The 26,531-nt window shown below is 46.0% G+C and overlaps 1 pseudogene; it reads right to left on the bottom strand.

The window, feature by feature from the left end:
- The window catches only part of LOC138262361 (E3 ubiquitin-protein ligase SIAH1-like), a 119,798-nt pseudogene that overhangs the window by 89,240 nt on the left and 4,027 nt on the right, over nt 1–26,531 (bottom strand).

Raw genomic sequence — 26,531 nt, 5'->3', positions numbered from 1 at the left:
AATTTTGCTAAATTTGTTTCCACTGTTGCAAGGCCTGTCCCTCCCATAGGTTAACATGGGGGCTACCTTTAAATCTGATTAAAGTGTAGATTCCCTTTGGGAGCGGATGGACATGTGGAGTTTGGGGTCTCTGAGCTCACAATTTAAAAATACATCTTTTAGTAAAGTTGATTTTAAGATTGTGTGTTTTAAAATGCCACTTTTAGAAAGTGAGCATTTTCTTGCTTATACCATTTCTGTGACTCTGCCTGTTTGTGGATTCCCTGTCTGGGTCAGTTTGACAGTTGGGCTGGTTACACCTCAAACTAGACAGAGACACAAAGGGAGCTGGGGTGTAGTCTGCATGTCCTCATGAGCCATCTGTGCTAGGAGGGAGGGGAAGAGTGGTTACTCACACCTGAAAGGGCTGTGCCTGCCCTCACATAATGCAGTCTCCAACCACCTGGTGAGTGTCTGGGGCCTGGGCAAGGCAGGATTTTACAAACAAGAGAGACTTTCCTTTGAAGTAGGCCTACTTCAAAGGGCAAAATGGGTATAAGAAGGGCACCCAAAACAACAGACTTTAGAACACTTCTTGAAACCAAGAGGAACCTCTGCCCAGAGAAGAGCTGACGAGCTGAGGAAGAAGAGCTGCCCTGCCTGTGACTGTGCTTTGTGGAGCTATCCTGCAGTTGCTGCTTCTGTCAGAGTAAGAGGGCAAAGACTGGACTGTGTGTGCCTTCCATTTTGTGACGATCTCCAAGGGCTTGATTTAGAGCTTGCCTCTTGTTGTTTGAAGTCTCAGGGACAGCAAAGACTTCTCTCTGCCAGCACCTGGAGTCTCTGGAGAGACTCCTACTCTGCCAAGTGGTGTCCATCCAGTTCCTGGGACCCTGAAAGGAGAAGCTGGCAGCCAAAGAGGGAGAAATCCACGCACAGAGCTCTGTGCGAGGAAAAGATTGACGCAACTCCGATCTGTGGCTGAAAAATCGGCGCACCGCCTGCTTCTCGGCTGAAATTCAACGCTCGCCTGCAACACGACCCAAAGATCGACACCCAGGGCTGGAGAAACAACCCAAAGCATCGCTGACGGAGGCTGGTGAGATTGTAACTCATGCTGCGTGGTTTTTGGATCATCGTGCGGCTGGATTTTAGACACAAATACCACTGGGCGTGTAAAAACAATGCAAGGCCTGCCTGGACCCGAGAGTGCTGACCGGATCGACACATCGCTCTCCTGCGGAGAGAACAAACGTCGCACGCCGACCCGACTAAAGGAGAAATGATGCAAGGTCTCGTTTGGGAGTGATATCGACACATCACAATCCCTTTTTGATGCACATTCACCCGTGAGGGTTTATTTTTTGACACTCCAAAGGTAGATTTTTCACAGTGTTAGTGTGTGTTTAAAATTACATGAAGGCTCTTTTTTCATTTTTAGTGATAAATTGACTTGTGTATTGTGGATTTTTGTTGTTTTGGTCTTGTTTTGTTTAGATAAATATTTTCAATTTTAAAAACCTGTGTTGCATCATTTTGTAGTGTTTTCATTAAGTTACTGTGTGTGTTGGTACAAATACTTTACACCTATCACTATGAAGTTAAGCCTAGTGCTCATGCCAAGCTACCAGCGGAGTAAGCAGGGGTTAGCTGAGGGTAATTCTCTTTTACCCTGACAAGAGTGAGGGTTCTTGCTTGGACAGGGGCTAACCTGACTGCCAACCAAAGACCCAATTTCTAACAAGGGAAAACAAGCATTGGCCAAGGCAAGTTGACGGCAGCACCCCCAGAGAGTGACTGCGCAAGACCAGCAGCCCACTCACAGGCTGAAATGGTGCAGAAGACAAGAAGCAACATGTGCAACCACTGCACAGCAGCGGATAAGACTGCAGCTGCCCCATCTAAGCTATGAAAGCAGGAAAAGGACATAAGTGCCATGTGAGGCACTACAAGAGTGTGCAAGGCCTGCGCAGCCCCTAGCGGCCATCTGCCGCGGCCAATATGGAAAGAGCGCCACGTGCCCCAGCAGTGATGGACATCACTGCAAGATAAGAGAAGCATCAGCAAAGGATGCCCAGAAGGAAAAGAGACAATGTCAGAGGTGCACAGAGAGCTGCACCACCGAAGCTGACAACACGGGCAGGAGCCCAAGAAGATGGACAGAGGAACGCAGCATGAGAGCATGTGAGCATGACGGAACGCATGGGAGATGAGCCTGTGCCAGCCGGCCTTTCTGCTACACAAGACGGCCACAGTTGGCCCATCATACAGCAGGTCGAGAGAAGGGACCAACCCTGCAAAGCACGCCCAGGCTCAAGTAGGACCGAGTGCGGAGACAGCACTGCCTTGAAACACAAGCACTGCGCCCTCAAGTGAAGAGGAGGTGGGAAAGGAAGTGACCCATTGTCACTGCCTAGCAACAGGCCGGAGACTGATCAAGGAGTGTCCTTGCCCACACTGCCTCAAGGCAGAATTAGCAGTGACTCACAACAGGCAAGAGGAGGGTCGCACACCCTGAGTGGCACGATGCCACCACCGCAACACTGAGAAGATCCCTAGTCCTTGGACAGGACAGGAGCTTTGGAAAGGTCCACACAAAAGGAAGATAAGTGGCCAGATGCCACAGCAAAGGAGAAGAGAGCGTGGAGCGACACCATGCCGTGATGAAGGAAGAGAGAAGATTGTGTGACAACACCAGTCACACTGCAATACCTGATGACCACAGAAGTGCAAGAGTGGAAGATCAACAGGGTGGAGAGATGGAGGACTCATGCCACAAGAGAAGAGTGCACCCACAGACAAGACAGCCACCAGGGTGCAGCAACGTCACTGGACACAGCTCAGCTTGAGCACCAAATGTAAGTCGCCTGCACGCGCGAACTGCGTACTTGCACCACGCTTCGCAGTGCGACTGTCCAAGCCACCTGTCACCGGCGGCTTGAAGCAGATGGCATCGCTGCTAGCATCTGCACATGAGGAAAAGAAAGACTGTACTAGCTATGGCAAAGTCCTTCCAGTCACCCTCACTCTTGCAACAATCACTTGTCATCCAGTTCTCTGAATGGCAAGCACCATGATTGCCATGTGCATCACGGTATCCATCAAAGGAGCAGTTAAACAACCGGAGTGGAGTCCTACACCGTTGCTATTATGCTATGAAGAACCAGTCAACCAATGACCACCTACTCACCCTGCCTGTATCCTGCTCTCGTGGCAAGAACAAGTTGTGACCTGGATCCATCTAACCCTGTGATTGCACGAGCAACTAGGCAGTGGCTCCTCGGAGGTCTTGCGGCTGCCCTGACATGGCACACAAGCAGCCCCAGCGCAGACCACCAGCAGTCGCGTGGCAACCTAAACAAGGGGCCTCCCCAAGCACGAGAGAGGGACTTGACATTGCCCCACTGATGAAGTCAAAGTGACAGCAAGGCTGGGCAATGGATACTGCAACAGTTCCCAGAACACCAAGACTGTCTATAGTGAATTAATACAACACCAACTAGACACCCTCCTGGCAAGGTGAGAGACAATTACCCTGAGACCGTCTAAGAGCCCACCTACACCTGGTCCATGTTGACAAGTGCACTGACTACAAAACATCTACCCTTGGGGTCGCTCAAGACTTGGACGGGGCCCTATTGGGAATTCATTGCGACTGCTTTGGCACGGCCTAAGTTGGCTCGCCAGCCCACGCAGTCCTGTGGCAATCCAGGGGCAAAGGCCTCAAGGTATTTCCAGAGTGAAGAATCCACAAACAAGAGGTGGTCTGGAAGCTGCTCCACCGAAAATGTTTCAGGATGTGCCAAGGCTTCAGAGGAGGACTTCACACCATTGCATATGTCGTCAGTCTTCGAGGGATTGGCCATCATGAAGCCAGGATGTCTCAAGAAGCATATTCACAGCGGACTCCACCAACGCTCCTGATGCACCCAATTTGAACAAAGTGAACTGTATACACAAACAGCCTCGCCACGAGTGCCACAGGACTGATCCACACTGCATGAGTGGACACTGAAGTAACCATCTGGATGTCACAGAGTCCGGACTTCACCCGCACAGTGTTGGTGCCCAGCTGTACCTGGTTAAATCATGGACTCGTGCGAAGGTGTCCAGGTCCTCCTAGCTGCACCTGTCGACTGCAATACTGCGGCCTCCCTTTTCGAGGCCGAGAAACTGATGGTGGTGTTTAGTTACTGTGTTTTTTTTACATGTTGGACTTTTGTTTTGTTCTTTAATAAAGGTTGGTAGGAATGTAGTGTCCTGCTGGACATGTTCTAGTGTTCCACCAGCCACTCAGCTGAAGGCTGGCTTTATACACACACCCCACGCTCATCCAACACAGGCCTTCACCGGTCAGATGACCCTGCCAATAAAAAGGGCCGGGCACACGTGACTGGGGCCAGTTGCCAGGACCCTAACCATGTGTCTGCATCACCTCATTTTAGTAGCACAGAGGGCCTAAGGCCCCCAACTGTACATCCAGGATGAGTCTGGCCAAGGTGTTCTCGGTTATATGCAGTTTTTTTCATAGTGCTTTGGTGGTGATGGCATAGAGTGCATTGCCGTAGTTTAATTTACTGGTAAAGAGCACCTGGATGACTGTTCTCCTGGGTCCGATTGGGATCCATTTGAAGAACTTTCAGAGCAGGTGTAGTGTGTGGAAGCATGAGGATGGAACAACATTGACTTGGCGGTCAATTGAGAGCATGGAGTTGAGGATGATGCCGAGGTTGTGTGCGTGGTCAGTGAGTGTGTGGGGGGTTCCAAATGCTGGGGGCCACCAGGAGTCATCTCAAGAGGAGGGTGTGGATCCCAGGATGGGGACCTCAGTCTTGTCAGATTTGAGCTTCAGGCATCTGTCCTTCATGCAGGGGGCGACTGCCCTCATCCCATTGTGAAAGATGCTTTTGCGGTTGTGGGCTTGTCGGTGAGGGAGAGGATCAGTTGGGTGTTGTTTGGCTTAGGAGACGATGTTGAGTCCATGGTTTCTGACTATGTTAGTGCGCAGGGCCATGTAGATGTTGAAGAGGGTAGGGCTCTTGTAGGAGGTCTGCGGAACACCACAGCGGATCTCTGGGCAAAATTTGTGAAGAGAGCAAATACCCCTGAATAGGACCTGGATACAACCTGTTTAGGAATGTTTTACGGGGCCAGTTCAACAACCTGAAGGGGAATCCTTCATAGGTGAGGACTTGTTTCAGTATTTAGTTAACAAAATAAATTAAAAAAAGGCCTGCAGTGAAATGAAAATACAACAGATCCAGCATTTACTAGTATATAATCGTATTAGTCATGGTAGCTTCATCTTTAAGAAACTGGACAGTTTTGCTTTAAGATTTATAACTAAACTTGGCAACAGGAGCACGTCCCCTGAAATGCACTGTACCCTCTTCCGATGAGCCAGCATCACTTCTGAAGTGGTGTAACAAAGCCCGATGCAGCCCAGCCAGTGCAAGGGGGGGGCCTGAGCTCCAGGGGGCCCCCTCAGCACAGTACACTGTGAACAGGCTGCAGGTCACTGACTGGCCCAGAAGGAAGGTGGCCCCCTCCAGGGACTTTTCAGGGGCCCCCTCAAATTTTGTTACCACACTGCCCTTCTGCACCCCTCTGACTGCACTCCCTTTTGAGTAAACAGAGTCTGTATCATTCCAGGATGCAGCACTGCAATCTGCGCTTGTTATCAATGAAGATTCGAAGGCTCAGAAGTTTGGTATCCATCCTAAAATTCTTTCTTTGGTTTTTGTACTAAATTATACATGACAGAGCTGTTTCCTGCAATTAAAAAACTTTCTTTTCACATTCTACACCAGAACTTTTATTCTCTTCCACTCTACTTCTTTTATGTTTGTGCCTGAAAGCCTGAGTTTTCGATGTGTATCTATAGCCCAGTTTTGCTGTTTATTAGAATGTGCCCATTTCATGCACAAATGTCCAAACAGATAGAGGAAGTTTGCAGTTCGTCAGGTATCGTACTGGCTGTTGGCACAACCACACACTCACTATTCCTATTTCATTCAATCCACTATTAGTTCCTTTAGACACATTCCCAAATTAACTAAAAACAACCATTAATGAATATGTTGTTCTTCAATTTTAACTATTTTAAAGTTTTCATGATGTATATTCCTATGCAATAAACGACAGAGGGTTGACGTGTGTTCAATTAAACAAAACTGCAAGATTTTTTTTTTATTAATATCATTTTACTATACTTCAATAATCCTCACAATTATAAGTTTTTCTAATCTTTGAGGGCACACAAGGACAGACGACTGAGTTGGAACATGGAACTCTGTGAACTACCTGCAAAAGGTGAAGCCACGTACGTAGTAGTTTGTCAGTAGTTTCTCACCAAAGAATAACTGTGTTGAAATGTGATGTGTAAGTATTTCATACTCCACTACTGTTCTGCAGTTTACAAAGACAATTTATCAGAAGGTGTCTGTTGTTTCAATTAATGCAGATCGGTATCCAATATTAAAGAAGATACGATCCTATGTGCCATACCAGGATTTTCACGTCATCACTATCTTTTGCGATGATTGCCTTTCTTTTTCAGCAAAATGTTGCTTTTTTTCAGCAAATTGTTCCATGATGACACCTGAACTACCACAGAATCCTTTGCATTAAATCCTTTTCACCCGGCGATGGTGAATGTATTGTAAATGCAAGATGATCAAAAAACTCGATTTTTGCTTTGAAGGCATATTGAGTGTCTGTTGCCTAGCATGCTAAAAATATGTGTTGAATAAATGGACTACTTATCCTATTGGGCAGGCAATTCTTGTAAATAATGTAACTAAAACCTAGTTTGATTTACCACTATCTCAAATTAATGGAGTCCTGTGGGAAGCTGCTTGGGATATGGATTTGACCCCTTAATTTGGGGCTTTCATAAATTCTTCTAATGCTGAAATACTTTTGGAGATAGTTGTAGATGAGAGTAGAAGCTCATATAATACATATGAAAACTGCATGAGGTAGACTGAATGTCTTCAAAAGCCTTTTTACCTTGAATACTTGTATGCTACTTCTAACAAACCACTGAAAAGTAATTCTAAATAAAGATTGATGGTTTGATGCTGAAGTCCACTACCTCAGATGATAAACACATTGACAAATTAGATTATTTTCAATACAGAGAACGTGGTAATGGATAGCCGGAAGTATACCAGGACATTGAATAGGCTTCTACAGAATCCTTTTAAGAAGGAGACCGGCAGCTAAATAAGAAGTGATGTTTGATATACCAATAAGTAGTAATATGCCCACATTCTGTTAAATATATTTAACTTTGTCTTTAAAGGTTTCTCAATATTTAGTTACAAATATTTACCGAAATTGACCAGTTAAGTCTATAAATGGTTCTACAACCTGTGGAACAATGGTTATGCTAATCTTGTAGCAGTAACATACCACACATCGTGGGCTATCGTCTTCAAACCAAAAATGTAGACTAATTAGTGTACTTGTTGAGACACCAACCATTTTTGTAGCATCTTCTTGATCTCAATGAATGTAAATTAAAAAGGAGGTAAAACATATCTGGGAAACTATATATTGCTTTCTATGTTGTGTCCAGTGAAACATTGATATCCACAGCATTATTCTCTGACTTATTAACATGGAAAGAAGAAACATATTGCTGATTATTGCAGGAATAAGATTTAATTTGAGCTACTCTCCGATGAATACTTGACTGTTACTCACTACACTTGCAAAGGATGTACTTGTAAAAAACGGAACTTTGTGAATTCATGTATATTTCACCTTTGTGTTTTATTCAGTGAATAGAGACAGATTATGGGATACATTGTTACATTTATGTATCTCCTCTGCACTTTAACAAGCAATCCAATGACAGAATTCTCATGAGTAGGTGGCTGTGCACTCCTGGTGAAAGAAGGCATTTATTCAGAATGAGGTTGATGTAAGTAATAGGGCAGGGTAGATATTAACCTCTTAATTGGTGATCAGTAGTAAATAACTATGCTTCATGATAGATAACCAATTCTCTCAGAATTATATTTTCAGTGATAATAAAACTGAATGAAGATCGTATTGTGAGGTTTTAAATCCATTAACAGGGGCTAAGGTGGGCCATTGAGTGACTATTATAAATGGCCTCATGGCAAGCATACTATGCCCCTGTGTTGCAGCCATTCTTGAATGTATTTTGATCATATTAACAGCCAACTCTTTTAAGGAAGCCGGTAGGTTGCAGAAAACAATCTCAATAAAGACACCCAGACGAGATTTTATTAAACAGCTTAGAAGGGATCAACAACTACATAATAAGATACTGAAGTATTGTCAGATCATTGTATCAATGGGTGTTAGATAATATTTCCAAATATCAATTTAAGATGGTTGTGACAAGAGATTTGATTAGATTAGGGAAATTAATGTCAACCATTTACCTCAGCTATCAATTTACCACAGATATGTGAAATATTATAGGAAAAGGCTAAACAATTACTTTATTGATGGCAGATAAATTATTGATAAAAAAAGGCTGTACTTCTGACTACAATTTGGTCAATTGACAATACGAAAACCAACTAATGGATTGTATTTGTTTTACTTCACAAGAATATATCTTAATTATGTAACAAACAATTTGAAAGCATATATCATTTTGTCTTTGATTGTAACAAATTGGTAAAAAAAATTAGACCCCTCTCCTCTTGATACAGATAGAGCAGTGTGTGCCACAAACATTTTTTTCCATTTAGTTTATCATCAGTCAAATATAGTTTTCAGGTGATTGAATACTTATATATTGCTGTTGGCAAACTGACTGTTTTCTGAGCGGTAGAAAACAAAAGTAATCATGCTATTGATTAATGTTAATGTATATTTTAATGGCACATTTTACATTGGTGCAATTTAATGTTTGTAAGGTTTATTGTTAACCAGTATCTGTAGAAGCATTTGGAGAAGGGGTATTTGCAGGAAAGAGGTAAGTAAATGTGCCCACGCCAAGGAATGTGTTACTTTACGAATAGTATTCCATAATGTATTAGATTCATATCATACCTGAGGGAACCTGCTGAGCCCAAGTATTCTGGCGATGGGAATAGATTCTGCTGTTGAACCAGCTCCGATAAAGCCAGCCAATTTGGGACCTAATTGACAGCAATAGTTAGGAGTTGTCTTCTTCCCTCCTGAAAGCTGCTGCAAGGTGCCTCCAATAGCACCAATCTCAGAGGAACACAAGTCATAAATCTCAAATCCCAAGGTGGCATTACGTAGGAGATAAGGGCTTGCATTGATTTCACTGATGGCAAACACCATAGCAAGGACAATCTGATAGTCAGTTGGATTCATTCTGGAGAAAGGAAAGGAAATGTGTAAGTGTGAAATCAAATCTATAACACTGGCTAATATCAAGCTTGAGAAAATCTTTGGACAGACAATTTTGAAAAAGTGTACACATGTGAATGAAATACATTTAATTTACATATTTAATTATACTTTTTAATCAGTGTCTTTCTAGGGTTCAGAAGAAAACCAAGTAATCATGTTTCTTTGAGCAAATGTAGAGTCAATGGGGAATACAACAGCATACAGCAGAAGGCAAGCCATATTTAAGGGGGGCTCAGATGTAATTTACAAGGGAGTAGATGTGTGGGATTTGTGCTATATTTAGAAGAGCAGAGGATGTTGTGGGTAGGTGGTATGCATGATGATTTAACTGTCAAAATTGATAGTCATGGAGCACATGCTTCCTTGTTTGATATTGTTTGTAGTAGAAGTGCTTCAGCTACGGAAATGAATCAATGACAGGTCAATTTCTTTCCATTATGTCTTGTACCTAGTTTTCAAGTACCCAATTTTTATGTCTCATATTCATTCTATGGCTGGACGGGAAAGCCAGAATTCTATGGCAGGATGAGAAAGCCTTCAATTTTCCATGATCTCACATTCCACTGGTCTTCAAAATACTACTAAACATTTGCACATACAAACAACATGGCTGGTTCATCATATCATGAGGGAACGATATATCACTGTCCTCCAATCTTACTGTTCACAATTTGATTTAAAAAAGATTGCTGATGGACAGGCCTTCTTGATGCTAGCAGCCCAAACACAGTGAATGCATCTCAAAAGTATACAATTTTGTTTGTAATACAATGTAAACACATGGCAAAGAAGAAAGTCTATGGAAAATGAAGGATCTGATGAAAACAGGAATAGCATCTCATAAATGCCATGAAACACCTGGGCCTGGCATGACTCCTAACCATTGCAGAGTGTGATTGGCGTGGACTACAAATATATTTTTAAAAACTATGCTACCAATGAATGTTTTTATTTATAAATATGATGAGCAACACTATTTTGTATTTAACTTCTGGGTGTATAAAGTTGAACTGTATTTTTGTTTCACAAATTTCAAATAATTGTGTCTCTTGTTAAAGGGATGAAGGTATGAGGATACCCAGGGGCTTACTTGTGGGGTGGGGCTGGGCAGAGGTGGGTGCGGGGGGGCGAATGAACAAAAGAAAAATATCACTTACCTGCTTCTCTGCCACACTGCTCCTCTGCTGCACTGCACTGCAGGCACAGGCTCCCAGCCTGCCCTGAGGCCAATCCTGACACTGCTCAAAGCAGCGTTAGGATTGGCTGGGAGCGTCTAGCCAGGGTATTCCCAGACAGACTGGGAGTCTGTGTCTGCTCTCTCCAGCCCGGCAACTGTGGGTCCCTGGACCACAAGTTGAGAACCACTGCCCTAACCAATGAATAGTGGTTCATTGTAGTTGGTGGAATCCAACAGACCACGAGTGCAGGGTTTCCTAAACCCTATGCTGGGGTTCCTTGACTTCATTTATGTCTATAAAATACTCTATGAACGGCCTTGCATTCAGCCAGGACATGTATCAAGGAACTAAGGGCCTGATTACGATCTTGGAGGATGGGATACTCAGTCACAAACTTGAGAGATATCCCGTCCACCGTATTCCAAGTTCTAATGCATCCTATGGATCTTTCAATGCAGTGGATGGGATATCTGTCACGTTTGTGATGCAGTATTCTATCCACCAAGATGTAATCAGTCCCTAAGTCATCCAGTTACAGTAATCTGCGTTGCTCACGTTTTGGCCATGCACTACCTGTTCAGGGTCAGTGGGTGGTATTTGTTTACTAAATGGAAAGGGTCCTATGCTACCAGAATGGACTGGGAATGAGTTTTAGCCTTTCTCCATAAGTGCCCTAGTGCTCTGTTTGCCGCAGGACTCAATCTGCACCCCAGTAATGTGTCTCAAATAGGCCAAAACTGGTTTGGTTGCTTGCAGGGGCAGCTCCTCCATTAGGGTGGAGGAGCGTCACCTCCCGCCCCCACCAGCAGCGGCAGCTGCTAAACCTTTACCAGAAAATGAAAACAAACTAAGTTTACTATTGTTTTCTGGTAAGGGGGCGGGACCACGGAGTGAAGAGCATTGAGGGGGAGTGCCTAGCACTTCCCCTCAGAGCGCATGTGTGTGGCCAGCTGTCTCGGGCTGGTCAAACACACATGCGCAGTAGGGTCTCTCCAGCCCAGAAACACAGTTGTCAGGCTGGAGAGAGCCTGCACAGGTTCCTTGTCTGCCTGGGGGTGCCCTGGCTGGGTGCTCCCAACCAATCCTAACCCTGCTTGAGCAGCGTCAGGATTGGCCGCAGTGCAGGTTGGCAGACTGTGCCTGTCTGCAGCAACAGAGGAAAGGAGAGGAGCATCACAGCGGTGAGGGAAGGTAAGTGCTTTTAAAAAAAATTACATTAATATTTATTTCCCCCTCCCCCCCTTCCTCACCGCCCCGCCCCTTCCATACGCCACAAGCAGCTACTGGTTGCTTGTGTTCCTGCCCAAAGGTTAGTTGGACAGGCAGTTCGGGATTGCCTGTTACTTTTGGAGAAGGAGCAAGGCATGTTTACATATGGCTGGTACATGTTTGAGGTGGCATATTGTGCAAAAAAGTACTAGTGTGCATTGTGATCCAGAGTAATTAACAGTGCCTGAGAATAATTCAGCAAATATACCCAACCCGTTTTAATTCTCCTCACTGAAGGAACCTGAGGCAAGGTATGAACACTAAGTCCAATATGCAGTGCCTCTTCGCTACTAGGTTTGCTGACAATTCTACACACAGGGCAGGAATATTCAATGTGCAGGTAACAAGACGTCGAATGCCATATTTTCTATTTAACAATCCAGTTTTCTGATTTACCAGCCATGGGAGTAATTACGGAGACTGTGGCCCTCATTTCAACCTCAGCGGTCTTTTTTAAGGATGCCTAGGTACTGCCGTGCTTAAGACCGCCAGTGCAGGTGGTTTTCCACGCAGCGAATTATGACTGCGGGCAGCCCTCCGCCCTTTTTCAGATACAGAGTCGCCAGCAGCCATACTGGCGGTCGGCGGGGAAGTGGAGGCTACTCTACCTCCACCGCCCCGTCATCAGAACAGCGCCCAACGAATCACATCCCTTGATGTGGTGTGGCGGTGTTGTGGTGACGGGGTGCTGGCGGCGGTGCAGCCCCCATGGATCCCATCCCCTCCCGGAGGATCAACGCACAAGGTAAGTTGATCGTCCGTTAGGGGAGGGGGGTAGGGGGAGTGTTGTGTGCGTGCATGGGGGTGTGCGTGTGAGTGTGTAGAAGAGGTGTGTGAGTGCGTGTATGCATGCGGGGGTGTGTTGTGTGTATGGGAAATGTGAGCGGGTCAGCCTGTGTGTATGTCTGTTTGTATATGTGTGGGTATGTGTTGTTGTAGTATATGTGTGTGTGTAGGGGTGTGTGTATGTGCATGTTGTGGGTGGGGATGGGGGTCCTGCCAGCTTTGAGGGGTGGCAGCAAGGTGGGGGGGGGGGGGGAAGACCCCTACAGTGCCAGGGAAGGAATTCCCTGGCACTGATAGTGCCTACCACCATGGATTTCGTGGCGGTTCCAAACCTCTCAAAATCCATGGCGGTATGCAGGGTCCTGATACCGCCGGCGGTCTGGTGACGGTCGCTGGGCTGGAGACTGAAGTCTCCAGCCCAGTGGTCATCTCCGCCCTGGCGATCGGAGTGGAGAAGTGTCGGATGACCATGGCGGTAACCGCCATGGTCATAATTCCATTTTTTTTGCCGCTGCCCTGTTGGCGGTATTACTGCCACTTCACCACCGTCCGCCATGGTCGTAATGAGGGCCTGTGTAGTGTAATGCATTTGTCCAAGGTAGCTAGTATTATATTTCTCAAAATTTCAAAAGATTATTAGAGCCATTCTATGTTAATGAAATGAACATAAAACTGTAGTTATGCCCTATTTTAGCACTAACAGCAATTAAAAAAATAAGCGGAAATTGTGATTTATACAGTTGTGTTCTCATTCAAACAATACAACACGCACAAAAAAGGAAAAAAAATGCGGCTATAGTAGTACATGAAAATGTCTCAGTGACATATATCTAGAAAAGCTTGGCTTTTATGAGTGCACTATCCGAATGATCTCAGCATGACAAAAGTAGGCGAAATATTAATTGGTGGGAACTTTTAAAGAGAAGGCAGTCACCTTTGAAGGGGTTTGAAGCACCTTGGGCTGAAGGAAATGAGGAGAACACATCATTCAGGAAAAATGTGGAATCAGGTAATGTGTGTATGTATGTGTGTATGCAAGTATGTATGTATGTGTGTGTATGCAAGTATGTATGTATATATGTATGTATGTATGTATGTATGTATGTGTTTATGCAAGTATGTATGTATGCACACGTGTATGTAAGTTTTATGTATGTATGGAGTTTCTAGAACTCGACTCGGAGTCATCATTATCACCAAGAATTCTAATACATCAACATTTCAAATCTTGACCAAAGAGTGATGCTAAAGAAACTAACAAGGTTTTAAAGAAAGGATGAAGTGAAAAAGAAAAAATTGAACTTGATATATATCAAAACAAACCTTTTAGAAGGAGAAAGCTACAGTTAAAAAACATTTGTTGTGTCCTGAAAGTGAAGTGCATAAATATGGAACTTCACAAAGGAGCAAAATTGTGAACTTTGCAATTCCACCACCAGAGTTTAAACTTCGGGCAACCATATGATTGCCTCCATATTATCATTCAGCACAGTTTACCAAGAAAAGTGCAGTGAAAGTGGAAGTCTACTTACTTTTGACAGCGCCTGGGGGCAGGAGGTTCAGTGAATAAGGATTTTGTAGCAGGAATGACACTCTCCAAGTGAACTGAAGCCAGAATCCCAAAGATCACATCCCCTTCCTTAGAATAAGACTCCATGTTTGGTGTGAAGAGTCCACAGCAAGTCGACTGGTCCATGGCTGCAGCAGCAGGTATAATTTTCCACAGGTACATTATGACTAGCAGATGTGTTGGGACCATTCCAAAGTACAGAACTGGTTGGGAATAAGTTATCCCCTTCAGCAGACTGGAGGTGACGCTGTGCTTACAAAAAATAATAAGATAGATGAGAGTGAATCTGCATGTTAAATGTAAATACTTTTTCTTTCCTATAACCTACCAATATTCTCTTTGAGTGTGAGATTTCTCAGATTAAGAAGTTCAAATCCTGCATAGGAGGAGTTTGGACCTGCTGCTGCTCTGAGATCAGTTTCCTGTCTCACCAGATATGTTCAGATCCAACAGGGCAGATTTACTATTCTTTCATACAAAGCAGCAAGACCACTTGATGCGCTGTCTTGCATGGAATGGAGAGAGCAGAAATGCACCATATTTGCAAAGAAGTGGAGCATTTCTGCTGTCTCGTAGCACGGGCACACTTGTGGCTGACTAGCTCTAGTGCAGGCACTCTTGCTCCTTGGTGCAAAGGTGCCTGCTTTCTGGGCAGGATTGTTTTTGTGCAGGAAGAGGCACTGATTATTACTGTCATTTATTACTCTAACTGCAGTCAGGTGGCCCATTTATTTATTTGCACTAAGGCCCAAGGCAGCCTGGCCATGTTACTGGTGGTACACAAGCGACAGTAACGACAGCTGATTGTTACTGTATTTGAACAGGTGCGATGTAAATCAGCTAATGGAAGCTAAAATAATCGAAGGTACATACATTTATGTCAAGCCTGTAATATCATTATTTTGTGGAATAATATTGTAGTTCTAGGGTGTGGTATATCCCCAACAAAGTTTCTGGCTTTTCAGCTTCATTAATATTTCATGATGGTCATTTGAACTTCTTCCCAAAAAAGAGAACTTTGGTGTTCTTTCCGTGACAATTCATCTAACTTGCTTTTGGGAGTCCCCCACATCTTGGCTTGCTTTAACATCCAACCGAGTCAAGACTCCACAAACGTAGTCAGACGTCAGGGGTCACTTGTTGGTTAATTTGTTTGCTACCTCTTCCCAGAAGAGGGATTTCAGAGGCCCTATCAGAACTATGTTGAGTTGAATTCCCTTCCTGACACAGGACAAACCTCGTGCACACTTTCCGCATATAACAAGTGCACAGTCCACAATTCTCATGAGAATTAGCATGTTACGTATGAGAAGAATTAAATTCACCCACCTCTGGAAACCAGGCTAGAAGGTGTTTCACATTGAAAGCACCTGAAAGCAGGTGCACTATTTGGGTGCTGGGAAGAGCACTACAGGCAGTCGTTAGACAGTAGAGCTGGATGAAAATGCAATCTGTGAACTGATGCAATTAGAACTTCACTTTTTACTTTTTTTTTTCTTCTGAGGTTTTTTTCTGGCCGATTTCGGCATGGAGTCTGCAAAAAAGAATCACGGTACGAAGAACTGCTCAGTAATTTACATTTTTTTTTTTATTTCTCTTTGTTGAACGGTGAGTCAATTGCGAAAATGCACTTGCTGGTTTCTTCAGACAAGGAAGATTAAATCTATGTTGTTTGGACATTAGCAGAAATTGCATAATATAAATGACCTTGAAAAATTGCAGGAATAGGGAATTGTGGACAAACTGCAAATATGTCAAATATGTACTGAGCTCCCCACAGAAGTGACCAAAGAAAGAAGGACTGGAATAAAAAACAAAAATTTGCTGTCCAGTCATATTGATTTCCTGCGCTAAGGATAGTGGTAAACTGATGAAATCACAAACAGAATAACATCATAAAATAACAAAGCTCACCCAAGCTAATGCGAATGTTTCTACAGTGCATGAAGGGCATTGTGACCTTCCAAATCAAAATATTATTAATTTAAGTTATCATTTACCATGTAGTATACTGTAGTATTACAATCCATAGCATATGTGTAGTGCTTCCTCTCCACGACCAGGGAACGAAGGGCTTGGTTGATTGATTAATGAATTCGGCCTTCGGTTCCTTTTAATCTTCTTTGCGCACAACCTTCTTTCTGTTTCTCTTGAACTGATTAAAGACCACTGAATTCTCAAATGACCAATTTCATACACTTTCATAGGTCCACCAAAATGCCCTTTTATGTACTGACTGTACTACTGAGTGTCAATACCAACAATATTGTGGTACAAGAATACAGAGGACAGAGTAGCTAAAGGTAAGTGCATAAAGGGAACTATAGTTACTGTTCCTAACTCCAGATCTATGCAGCTTTAAGCTGTATGCACCACATGGGTACATGAATGTGGAATCTAGACTTACTTACTTGTCAGTCCTTTATTTCTGTTGTCGAACGTATTGTGTCCCATCAATATTGTGGTTTCAATATTCAGGAAACTCACTCACATGCTCATTCTCCAAGAAAACTCTTCCCTGCACATATATTGTTACTCTCATTTGTGCTTTCTTAAACCAAAACCATTTCCTTGTATAGCGGTCACAACTCAACGTGCTTCTTTGAATAGAATCAGATTAAAACCTCACATAATGAAAACACGAGTTCCATGGCCAAGCAGAAGATATCTCTTTTTAGGCAGAATATTCATTTATTTTGCCTGGAAGCAAATAGAACATTTTTGAACCAAAATACACTTACTGAGACATCAGCGAAGGATACAAGCATCATCATTTGCGAAGACAAAGCTTTTTGTGTCACTGTGTGCAGTGAAGTCCAGACATTCTCCAGGATGTACGCTTATATACAATATTTTTTCCTAGGCTGGTATGCAAACATGGAAAAAGTGCTCATTAATTACCTGCCTTGTTCCCTAGGTGGTTCACACTACACAAGTCAACCATTACTCTTGCATGTAATCACTCGCTAGTGCCAGCAGAGAATTGGCACATTTCATGGGTAGCAATCATCGTCTGTCCCGCTGTGAATCTGAACTGGTAGATGTGCAGGGATGAGAATGCAATACTAGTCAGAAGATGAAACTCCCTCCCGAAGGTTCACTTCTCTAAATGGTACCTTAGACACCAATATGTGTAGTATGGTGGTTGTCGAAAAACTCATACAATTTATAAGCAGATGCAATCTCATCCTGTTACCCATCAGCATGGTTTTGTTCCAACCCTAATATCAACTCACTGCAATGGGGTACCTTGCACAAAGTCAACCAGAAGAGACACACTGTACAATGCACAGGTACATCTAAAAACAACGTGAAATATTGTACAACCAGTAGAGCAATTAGTACACACTTCTGATAAGGCAATAACTAAAACCGTGTTCCCTGCCCATATGGCACAGATACACCTTGGAAGACAGCCCGACATAATCCAGTTTCATGCCTTCTTGGCATAGCCATAGAAATATATGTTGGATTTAGAAGAAACATATCCCCCTCAAGAAATCTACGGTATCACTGACGATCTGTGAAGCTAACATGACACAATTTCTTGACCAGTTGGCACAGAGAATGAACTGACTACAACGAACAGAATATTCTAACCTCTTCCATTCAGCAACTTCCTAGGTGCCTACCCTCTTGGTAGAGGGACTCCACTTTCCCACACATGCAATTAGATATAGCAAAAACAAACAAATAAATGATTAAGAAATGATAGGCAAGTGAGTTGCTAGAAGGAGTTGAAAAATATAATTTGGACATCACACTACACAATTGTGTTTTAAATGATTTAATCAGACCAGTTTATTTTTTACATTGAACATATTTATAATTGTGTAAATACGTTCTTCACATATGTTCCAAAATAGAGACTACACTGCATTGGTGCCGACATGTAACCTTGCTTTACCCATCTTGATCTGTGAATTTACCCCTTAAGTTTGTTGGGTGCCTGCACTCACCTTTTTGGAATTGTTGGAGTAAAGATCTTTAATGAGTCTTAGGTGAGCTTTATCTTTTAGCCCATTACCCTTATCATGATGCCTTTCAATGCTGATAACTCCTGAAACTTTAGGAGGCCAGACCCTCTAGATCCAGTGACTGCTCTGCTACTATTTTGCAGCATCAAGTCTGAAATATTTGATCAATCTAATGGCAAAGATGGATTCTTTGCCAGTAACACGTGCACTATTAAGGGAACTCCAACCAGGGTGGCTAAGTAATGGCATGTGCAGGTGGAAAACCCAGTTATTTTTGGAACAGTCTTGGCTACCACCTCATTGTAGATAAGCCTATAACTCATACGTAGATGCTAAGACCAAGTATATCACATATTGTGGTAGTCCTTTTCTAGTGATCATACTATTGATAATGTGTGATGAGCTGCATTTCATATGTTTCTGCCCAAATCTGACTCAGTACTGGGCGGCCGTTTGGCATACACTGTATGACACCAGCCTTTATGATTTTTCTGGATCTGCCAAATTAGCCATTTTACATGACCTTTCAGATGTAGATGACAGTGCCATTCTTTAAAGGTGAAGGATGTTGACAGCCTTGATGAGCGAGAAAATCTGAATATTAAGGAATTGACACTCACCAAATGTATCTACACACCAAGAATTGTAGACCGAACTCTTCAGATTGGCCACATGTGAAAAAGGAACTTATAAAATTCAAGATAAACTCTGGCAATTTGATAATTTGTGAGGTCCTTTCCTATGATTATCATTGATATTATTAGATAGCTCTACACGGTAACATCTTGCATAGACCACTCACTCGCAGAGGACCACCCTTTGGGAGGGACTAGTCAGATAGGCATATTTAGACACTGTATCAACCGGACAATAGGACATTGCTAGCCCTGATCACATAATCTGCATACTGGAAGTGGGGCTAAAGTGTGGGGGGGGGTGAGGAAGGCCCTTGAACACTGGGGGGTACAGATCACTTACAAGCAGGAGTGTGAACAGTGGTGGAGGAGTATTTTCTGATGTGAACTTTCATGACAATATTCATATATGTTAAGTGTGTTATTGTATTGCTTTATTTTAATACTTAACATGATTTGTATTTTGAAACCCCTCCAAGTGTACACCCCGAATTATTATTACTGGTAAGTCTGTCCTGTTATATTAAAAACCGTTAAAGAACAATTTCATATAAAACAGATAATGCATTGTAAAGAACTACATTGGAAAGAAGGTCAACACAAGACACTCTTGAGATTGAATTTAAAATGTCTTTCCACTCATTAGACTCATTCAGCTTGGACAACCTGATTCTCATTGCCACATTGGAGCCTGCAACTTTGGGGCTTCTGTTCCTGTATGCTCTAACAACCCAGGTGTTTTCCTTTTAGTTCAAAGAAACCATAGCGCTTTGTGCCATACAATTGGAAATGCATACATGTGGGCCAAAATCCGGGCAATATTAATTAAATGTTCTGCTAACTGTTAGAATATTTCCAGGAGAGTCATGTTCAGCCCAAGATTGTTAAATTGAGAATATTATCTTTTATGTTGGCCTTAGATGGCAATCTTTCAATCTTGTAGTTTGGGCATGCCTATTTCAGCCTCTATCATTCTAGAGTCCCTGGAATTTTCAAGCAATATTGTAATTTCTTATTGTTTTCAATGTCTGAAGTCTTGGTCCTGCTCCAGTAAGAATGGTTCTGCCCGAACTGCCATGCCAGCCAGGTCTTCCCTAAAAATAACATAAGCAACTCATAACCAGTTTCAGACTGATTGGGCCTCTTCACTCAGCTTCAGATGGTCTAGCATGGCTGTGCAGCACAGTCAGCAAAGGACCAACGTCTGGGCATACCCCAGGACATAGGGCATTACAGCAGACAACAAACAGTGTCAGAAGGAATGCTTGTAGTACATCTAACGACTTACAAAGTGGGCAGTTGTAAAACTGCCTTTTCGATCTGGCAAAAAAACCTTTTGCCAATCAGAAACCTTCTTTTTTAATACATCTAAGTCACTCTAAAGGGTAGATCTAAGTTACTCGTTGACCTGACAGCCTTAGGGTGGTCACCCCTAACTTTTTGCCTTCCTCCCTCCACTTTTGAGATACTGTTTTTGCTGGTTTTTAGACTCTGCACACTTTACCACTGCTAACCAGTGCTAAAGTGCATATGTTCTCTCCATTTAAACATGGTAACATTGGATCATACCCAATTGGGCTATTTAATTTACTGATAACTCCCTAATAGAGTGCACTATGGTGGTCATTACAACCCTGGCGGTAAAAAATGTGCAATTATGACGTGGCGGAAACCGCCAACAAAGACAGCCACTTCAACACTCCGACCGCCACGGCGGTACAAACAATCAGCGCGGCGGTCACCGCCAACAGACAGGCGGGAGACAATGTACCGCCCACACTATTATGACAGGCCAATCCTCCACCTTTTCCGGGGCGGATTCACCGCGGATAAAAACACAGCAGAAACAGGAATCCTGAAGGGGAAATGCTCACCTCTACACACCCCACGAGGAACGAGGACGCCATGGACCCGGAACTCCAAATTCTCCCTGCGATAGTCTTCCTGCTCCTCTACCAGGAGCACGAATGCCGGCGGCGAAGACCACGGTGAGTACTGCACCTACGACACAGGGGAGGGGGGAGGGGAAAAACAGGGACACACACATGCAACACCCCCACCCTCACCCACTACAACACACACACTACTGCATATCAATACATCACAGTTACACCCCCGAAACCCCACGGAAGAATGCAAAGACAATAGAAAATTAGTGTAACCATTGTAATATATTGAAAGCAAGTAGGCAGAAATATATATATACACCATGTACATAATATATACCAAGCATAGTAGTCCAGGTAGTGCTCTTAGAAAGTCTGTGGAACACTGGGACCACACGGTATGGGCAAGGCCCACACAAGATCCCCGACCATGACGGAGAGAACACTGCAGGGGCATCAGACAGCAACTAAACAGGCACCTCAGGGGAAGGGAAAGGGGGGGCACCTCAGCCGCTTGAGTGCACTACGCCAAATCCAGGAGACGGCCACATGCCCACTGTTCCATCCTGGGGAGTGCAAGGCCACAGTCTCTCAAGTCTCTACAGTGGGTGGTTTGCCCACTGTTCAATCCTGGGGAGCGCAAAGCCACAGTCTCACAAGTCTCTACAGTGGGTGGGTTGCCCACTGTTCAATCCTGGGGAGTGTAAAGCCACAGTCTCTCAAGTCTCTACAGTAGGTGGGTTGCCCACTGTTCTATCCTGGGGAGTTCAAGGGCAAAGTCTCTCAAGTCTATACAGTGGGTGGGTTGCCCACTGCCATATCCTGTGGGGTGCAAAGCCACAGTCTCACAAGTGGATGACAGTCTCCACTGGTTCTGGAGGGGGCATGGTGCCCAGAGTGCTTCATCCTGCTAAGTACAGAAGTAGTGGATGACAGTCTCCACTGGTTGTGGAGGGGGCATGATGCCCAGAGTGTGTCATTCACCCCGTGACGGACTCAGTTGCGTCAGTGCCCTTGCCGCTCATGGGCCAGCGGTGCTTGAGATGGCGGTGCCCTGTTCAGCAGTGCTTGAGATGGCGGTGCAGTGGTGCTTGAGATGGCGGTGCCCTGTTCAGCGGTGCTTGAGACGGCGGTGCCCTGTCCTGCTGTGCTTGAGACGGCGGTGCCCTGTTCAGCGGTGCTTGAGATGGCAGTGCCCTGTGCAGCGGTGCTTGAGATGGTGGTCTCCATTGCAGGGTCTCAGCTGCTGGCGGTCCTTCATGGCCCAGCGGGGCTTTTGCTGGCGGTCCTTCATGGCCCAGCGGCGCTAGTGCTGGCGGTGGTCTCCTGGGCAGGTGGGCTGGTGCTGGCGGTGGCCTCCTGGGCAGGTGGGCTGGTCCTGGCCTCCTGGGCAGGTGGGCCAGTGCTGGTGGTCCTGTCCTGGGCAGATGGGCTTGTGCTGGAGGTGGGCTCCGGGGCATCGGGTATGATGGCGGTCTTCTCCACCGTGCTGCTCTTCCCAGACTTGCAAGGTTTCTTGTGGCCCTTCCCCATCTTGGAAGGTGTCACAGCTGACTCCACACTCCCACCGGGACCCCTGGGAGCGGCTTTGGTGGCTGGAGTCTTCCCCCTCTCCCGCTTGGCACTGGCCAACTTCTGATGCTTCACAGGTGGGGGACTGTCTGTGCTGTGGCTCCGTGCCACACTGGCTGCCCTGGTGGCTGGTACACTCCAGATTCCGGTGACTACAGGCACCACTGGTCCTGGAGATGTTGTGGCTGAGGTGCTACTTTGGGACCTATGAGACGGACGGGGTGGGGGAGTTGTGGGAAAGAGGTCAAGGTTTGACAGGAAAGGTTTTTTGGAGACACTGGGACGGGTAGCTGGAGGGGGTTTGGGAGTGGAGGAAGAGGTGGTGGTTGTAGGAGGTGTACGTTTGGTGACTTTGGGTGAAGGTGCATGCGCTGGAGGCTGTCGTGAGGTGGATGGCTGTTGGGTGTGTGTGTGCCTGCGTTTGTGTATCTTGGGAGGGGGCGTCACAGACACACTGGGAGAGGACACAGGGGACGTGTGAATGGTAGTGGGGGTGGTGACCGCACGTGAGCGGGTGGTGGTGGGTGTGCTGGAGAGGGACGTAGTGGCTGTAGAGGTAGTGCATGCAAGTGTGGGTGTAGACGAGACTGGGAGGGAGGAGGAAGACGAGGAGGAGGGGGACACAGTGGAGGCACTGGATGTTGGTGTGTCTGCATGTGTGTGATGCTTGCGTGAGTGCCTGTGGGATGTGTGGTGCTTATGTTTGCCAGAGCTTCCCTTGTGTGTTAACGTGTGTGCATGCTGGTCTGTAGGTGTGCTTGGGATAGGCTGAGGTACAGGGGTTTGTGGCTGGGTGGAGGAAGTTGGAGGGGGGAGGCTAGAGACAGGGAGAAGGGCTGCCATCAGTGCTGAGGCCAGAGTCTGAAAAGTTCGCTGAAGGGCCGCCTGGCCAGAATGAGTGCCCTCCAGGAATGCATTGGTTTGTTGCAACTGCCTCTCTACACCCTGGATGGCATTCAAAATGGTAGGCTGCCCAACAGTGAGGGACCTGAGGAGGTCAATGGCCTCCTCACTGAGGGCAGCAGAGGTGACTGGGGCAGGGCCTGAGGTGCCTGGGGCGAAGGTGATGCCCACCCTCCTGGGTGAGCGGGCACGGGGCAAAGGCTGAGAGGCTGCTGGGAGGGCGGTGCTGGTAGGGGGGGTGGCGGCTGTACCTGTAGATGTGGGGGGCACAGATGTTGCCACCACCACAAGGGAGCTCCCATCAGAGGACGAGTCCGTGTCGCTGGTGTCAGCTCCTGTCCCCGCCGTGGAGCTCCCATCGCCCTCCGTCCCACTGGTGAACTCTGAATCCGTAGTCTCGCCCTCCAGGGCCATGTGGGATGCAGCTCCCTCGTGCTCCGGTGCCACTGCTACTCTGCCTGATGATGCTAATGCACACAAGAACAGGGAGACCACAAAAAGGGGGGGGCGACAGAAGAAAGACATGTTGAGTGCATGCATTACCACTACCACTGGCGGACACAACAGACACAAAAGCCCCCTGCACTACGCCGCACTCTTGGGGTCCACTGTTCAATTCCTGGGAAATGGCCTACAAGGCTATGGACGACATCTACACACATAGATGACACAGGGGCATGACTAGGTGTACTTGGCACTCTACAGAGGTGGGGTGGGGTGCCACTTGGCCTGCCTTACGGAGGGGTCTTACCTACTGAACTCGCCCTCGCCTAGGGAAACCCACAGCCCACCTCCCCCACCCAGACACCTCCACTGCGCGTAGTCAGCAGAATGAGAGTGTACTCACCCCGTTGTGGCTGCTGTGATGCCCTCAAGCACCGATCCAACTCCGGGTAGGCCACCGCAAGGATCCTGAACATCAGGGGGTTCATGGTGCGACGGGCACCCCTCCCACGTTGGGAAGCCATCCCCAGCTGAGCCTCCGCCGTCTTCTTGCTCCAGCGGCGAATGTCCTCCCATCTTTCACAGCAGTGAGTGCTCCGTCTGTGGTAGACCCCCAGGGTCCGGACGTCCTTGGCGATGGCACGCCAAATATCTTTTTTCTGGTGGGCGCTGACCTATATGAAATGTACAGGGGAAAAAGAGAAGTTATTACCAACTGCACCGTCAAAGTGATTGGCCCCCATCCCTACCCTTGCCATGTGGCACATGCATTCACCGTCTTTCATGCACACAGCACTCTCCCCCTTCCTTCTTACATCCAGCCCTCTCCACACAGGCATGGCCCATACAACATGATCCCTGTGTACTTACCTGTTTGTGTAGAGGACCATAGAGTAGCGTGTACTGGGGGAGGACCCCATCCATGAGCTTCTCCAACTCCTCCGATGTGAAGGCAGGGGCCCTTTCCCCAGACACTCGAGCCATTTTCTCTTCCAGACCGAGGTCACAGCAGCACTTGCAGTGTAGGTCCTCTCCTGTCGAAGATCAGGTATTGAGTGATTGAACAGATAGAAAATGGCGGTCACGTCCGTGGCGGTGCGTACCGTCACCACCGGCGTACATCGTCATTGGCTCCTGGGACCCATAGGGTCCAATGTAACCAATGCAGCATTGCACCGCTGTCTTCGACTGCCTACCACGACGGTGTACAACGCCAGCGTAGTTACCTCACATCCCATTGTCCTACTTTACAGGTCAGGCAACAGCCATTTCAGGGGCCCACATGACTACATTTTCAACTGCGTCACACATACCTAGGCCTAGACTCTACACACATGCAGGCCGTCTTTTGTGTATGAATGGTGTTCTGTGTAAACTGTGGGTACGTACTTCTGAGTTGTTTGACTCTGTGCTCGCTGTTGTCCTTCATAGGCACCGTCCGCTGGGACATTTGAGGAGATGGCGGCATCCTCCGGTGTACCGACCGTTGGTGGACCTGTCAACAATGGAGGAGCAACATGTGATTATCACATAGAGGCTTGACCGTGCCACTATCCAGGAACTGTGTACCCAGTTGGAGCCATACCTGATGTCAGCAATCCGCCATCCCACAGGAATCCCCCCTCAAGTGCAGGTGCTGTCAGTGCTCTATTTCCTTGCAAGTGGGTCTTTTCAAACAACAGTGGCCATAGCATCAGGAATGTCCCAGCCTATGTTTTCCAACGTATTGTTCAGAGTGTTGTCTGCCCTTCTGAAACACATGCGGAGCTACATCGTTTTTCCTCAGGTGGAGGATTTGCCTACAGTGAAAGGTGATTTCTAGGCCCTGGGACACATCACCAACATCAAAGGTGCCATTGATGGGACCAATGTGGCTTTGGTCCCCCCCACAGGAGTGAACAGGTGTACAGAAACCGGAACAGGTATCATTCGATGAATGTACAGATGGTATGTTTGGCAGATCAGTACATCTCCCATGTGAGTGCCATGTTCCCTGGCTCAGTGCATGACGCCTGCATCCTGCGGAATAGCAGCGTCCCTTATGTGATGGGTCAACACCAGAGGCACGGTGTGTGGCTATTAGGTGAGCACCTGGAAGCAAGTCAGTGGGAATGGTTGTCTGGGTCAGGGGATATCCCTCCAGGTTAGTGCGTGTCTAATAGTTGTCCCTCACCATTTGCAGGTGACTCTGGTTACCCCAACCTGTCATGGCTACTGACCCCACTGAGGAATCCGAGGACAAGGGCAGAGGAACGCTACAATGAGGCCCATGGGCGAACTAGGAGGGTGATCGATCGGACCTCCGGCCTCCTGAAGGCCAGGTTCCTGTGCCTCCATATGATAGGTGGATCTCTATACTACTACTACTAGGCGTGCCAGATCATTGCAGCCTGCTGTATGCTTCACAACTTGGCTTTGCGACAACAGGTGCCTTTTCTGCAGGAGGATGGTCCAGATGGTGGTATTGTGGCAGCTGTGGAGCCTGTGGACAGTGAAGACGAGGAAGCAGAGGAAAAAGACATGAACAACAGGCACTCAGTGATCCAGCAATATTTCCAGTGAGACACAGGTAAGAGTACAGACCTGCCTACTACATGTACTTTAACACTACTACCTCTCTATTGTCTGTCTTATTCACCCAGTGTATGGTCACTGAGTAGTCACTTTCCCTTACGATTTCACAGATGTGGGTCCCAATGTGTGACATCTGCTTAGATTCCTCATGGACTAGAGCTGTGTGACATAGGTATGTTGACATTACATTTGAAAGAGCATTTTGTCACTGTAATTGCTAATACACTATTTCGAAATCACAGACAGACTCCAGATTGTTTTGTGCTTTAAGTGTGTTTATTTAAGTGCTCAATATTGGAGGGGGTAGTGAAATGGTGATGGGTGATGGCAGAGAAATGTCCATGGCCGAGTCTAGTCTATTAGTCTCACAGGTGCATTGCCCATATGGG

This window comes from Pleurodeles waltl, chromosome 10, assembly GCF_031143425.1.
Source record: "Pleurodeles waltl isolate 20211129_DDA chromosome 10, aPleWal1.hap1.20221129, whole genome shotgun sequence".
NCBI classification, from domain to species: Eukaryota; Metazoa; Chordata; class Amphibia; order Caudata; family Salamandridae; genus Pleurodeles; species Pleurodeles waltl.
The sequence above is the reverse complement of the archived record's forward strand: the minus strand, read 5'-3'. Positions and strand labels throughout refer to the sequence as shown.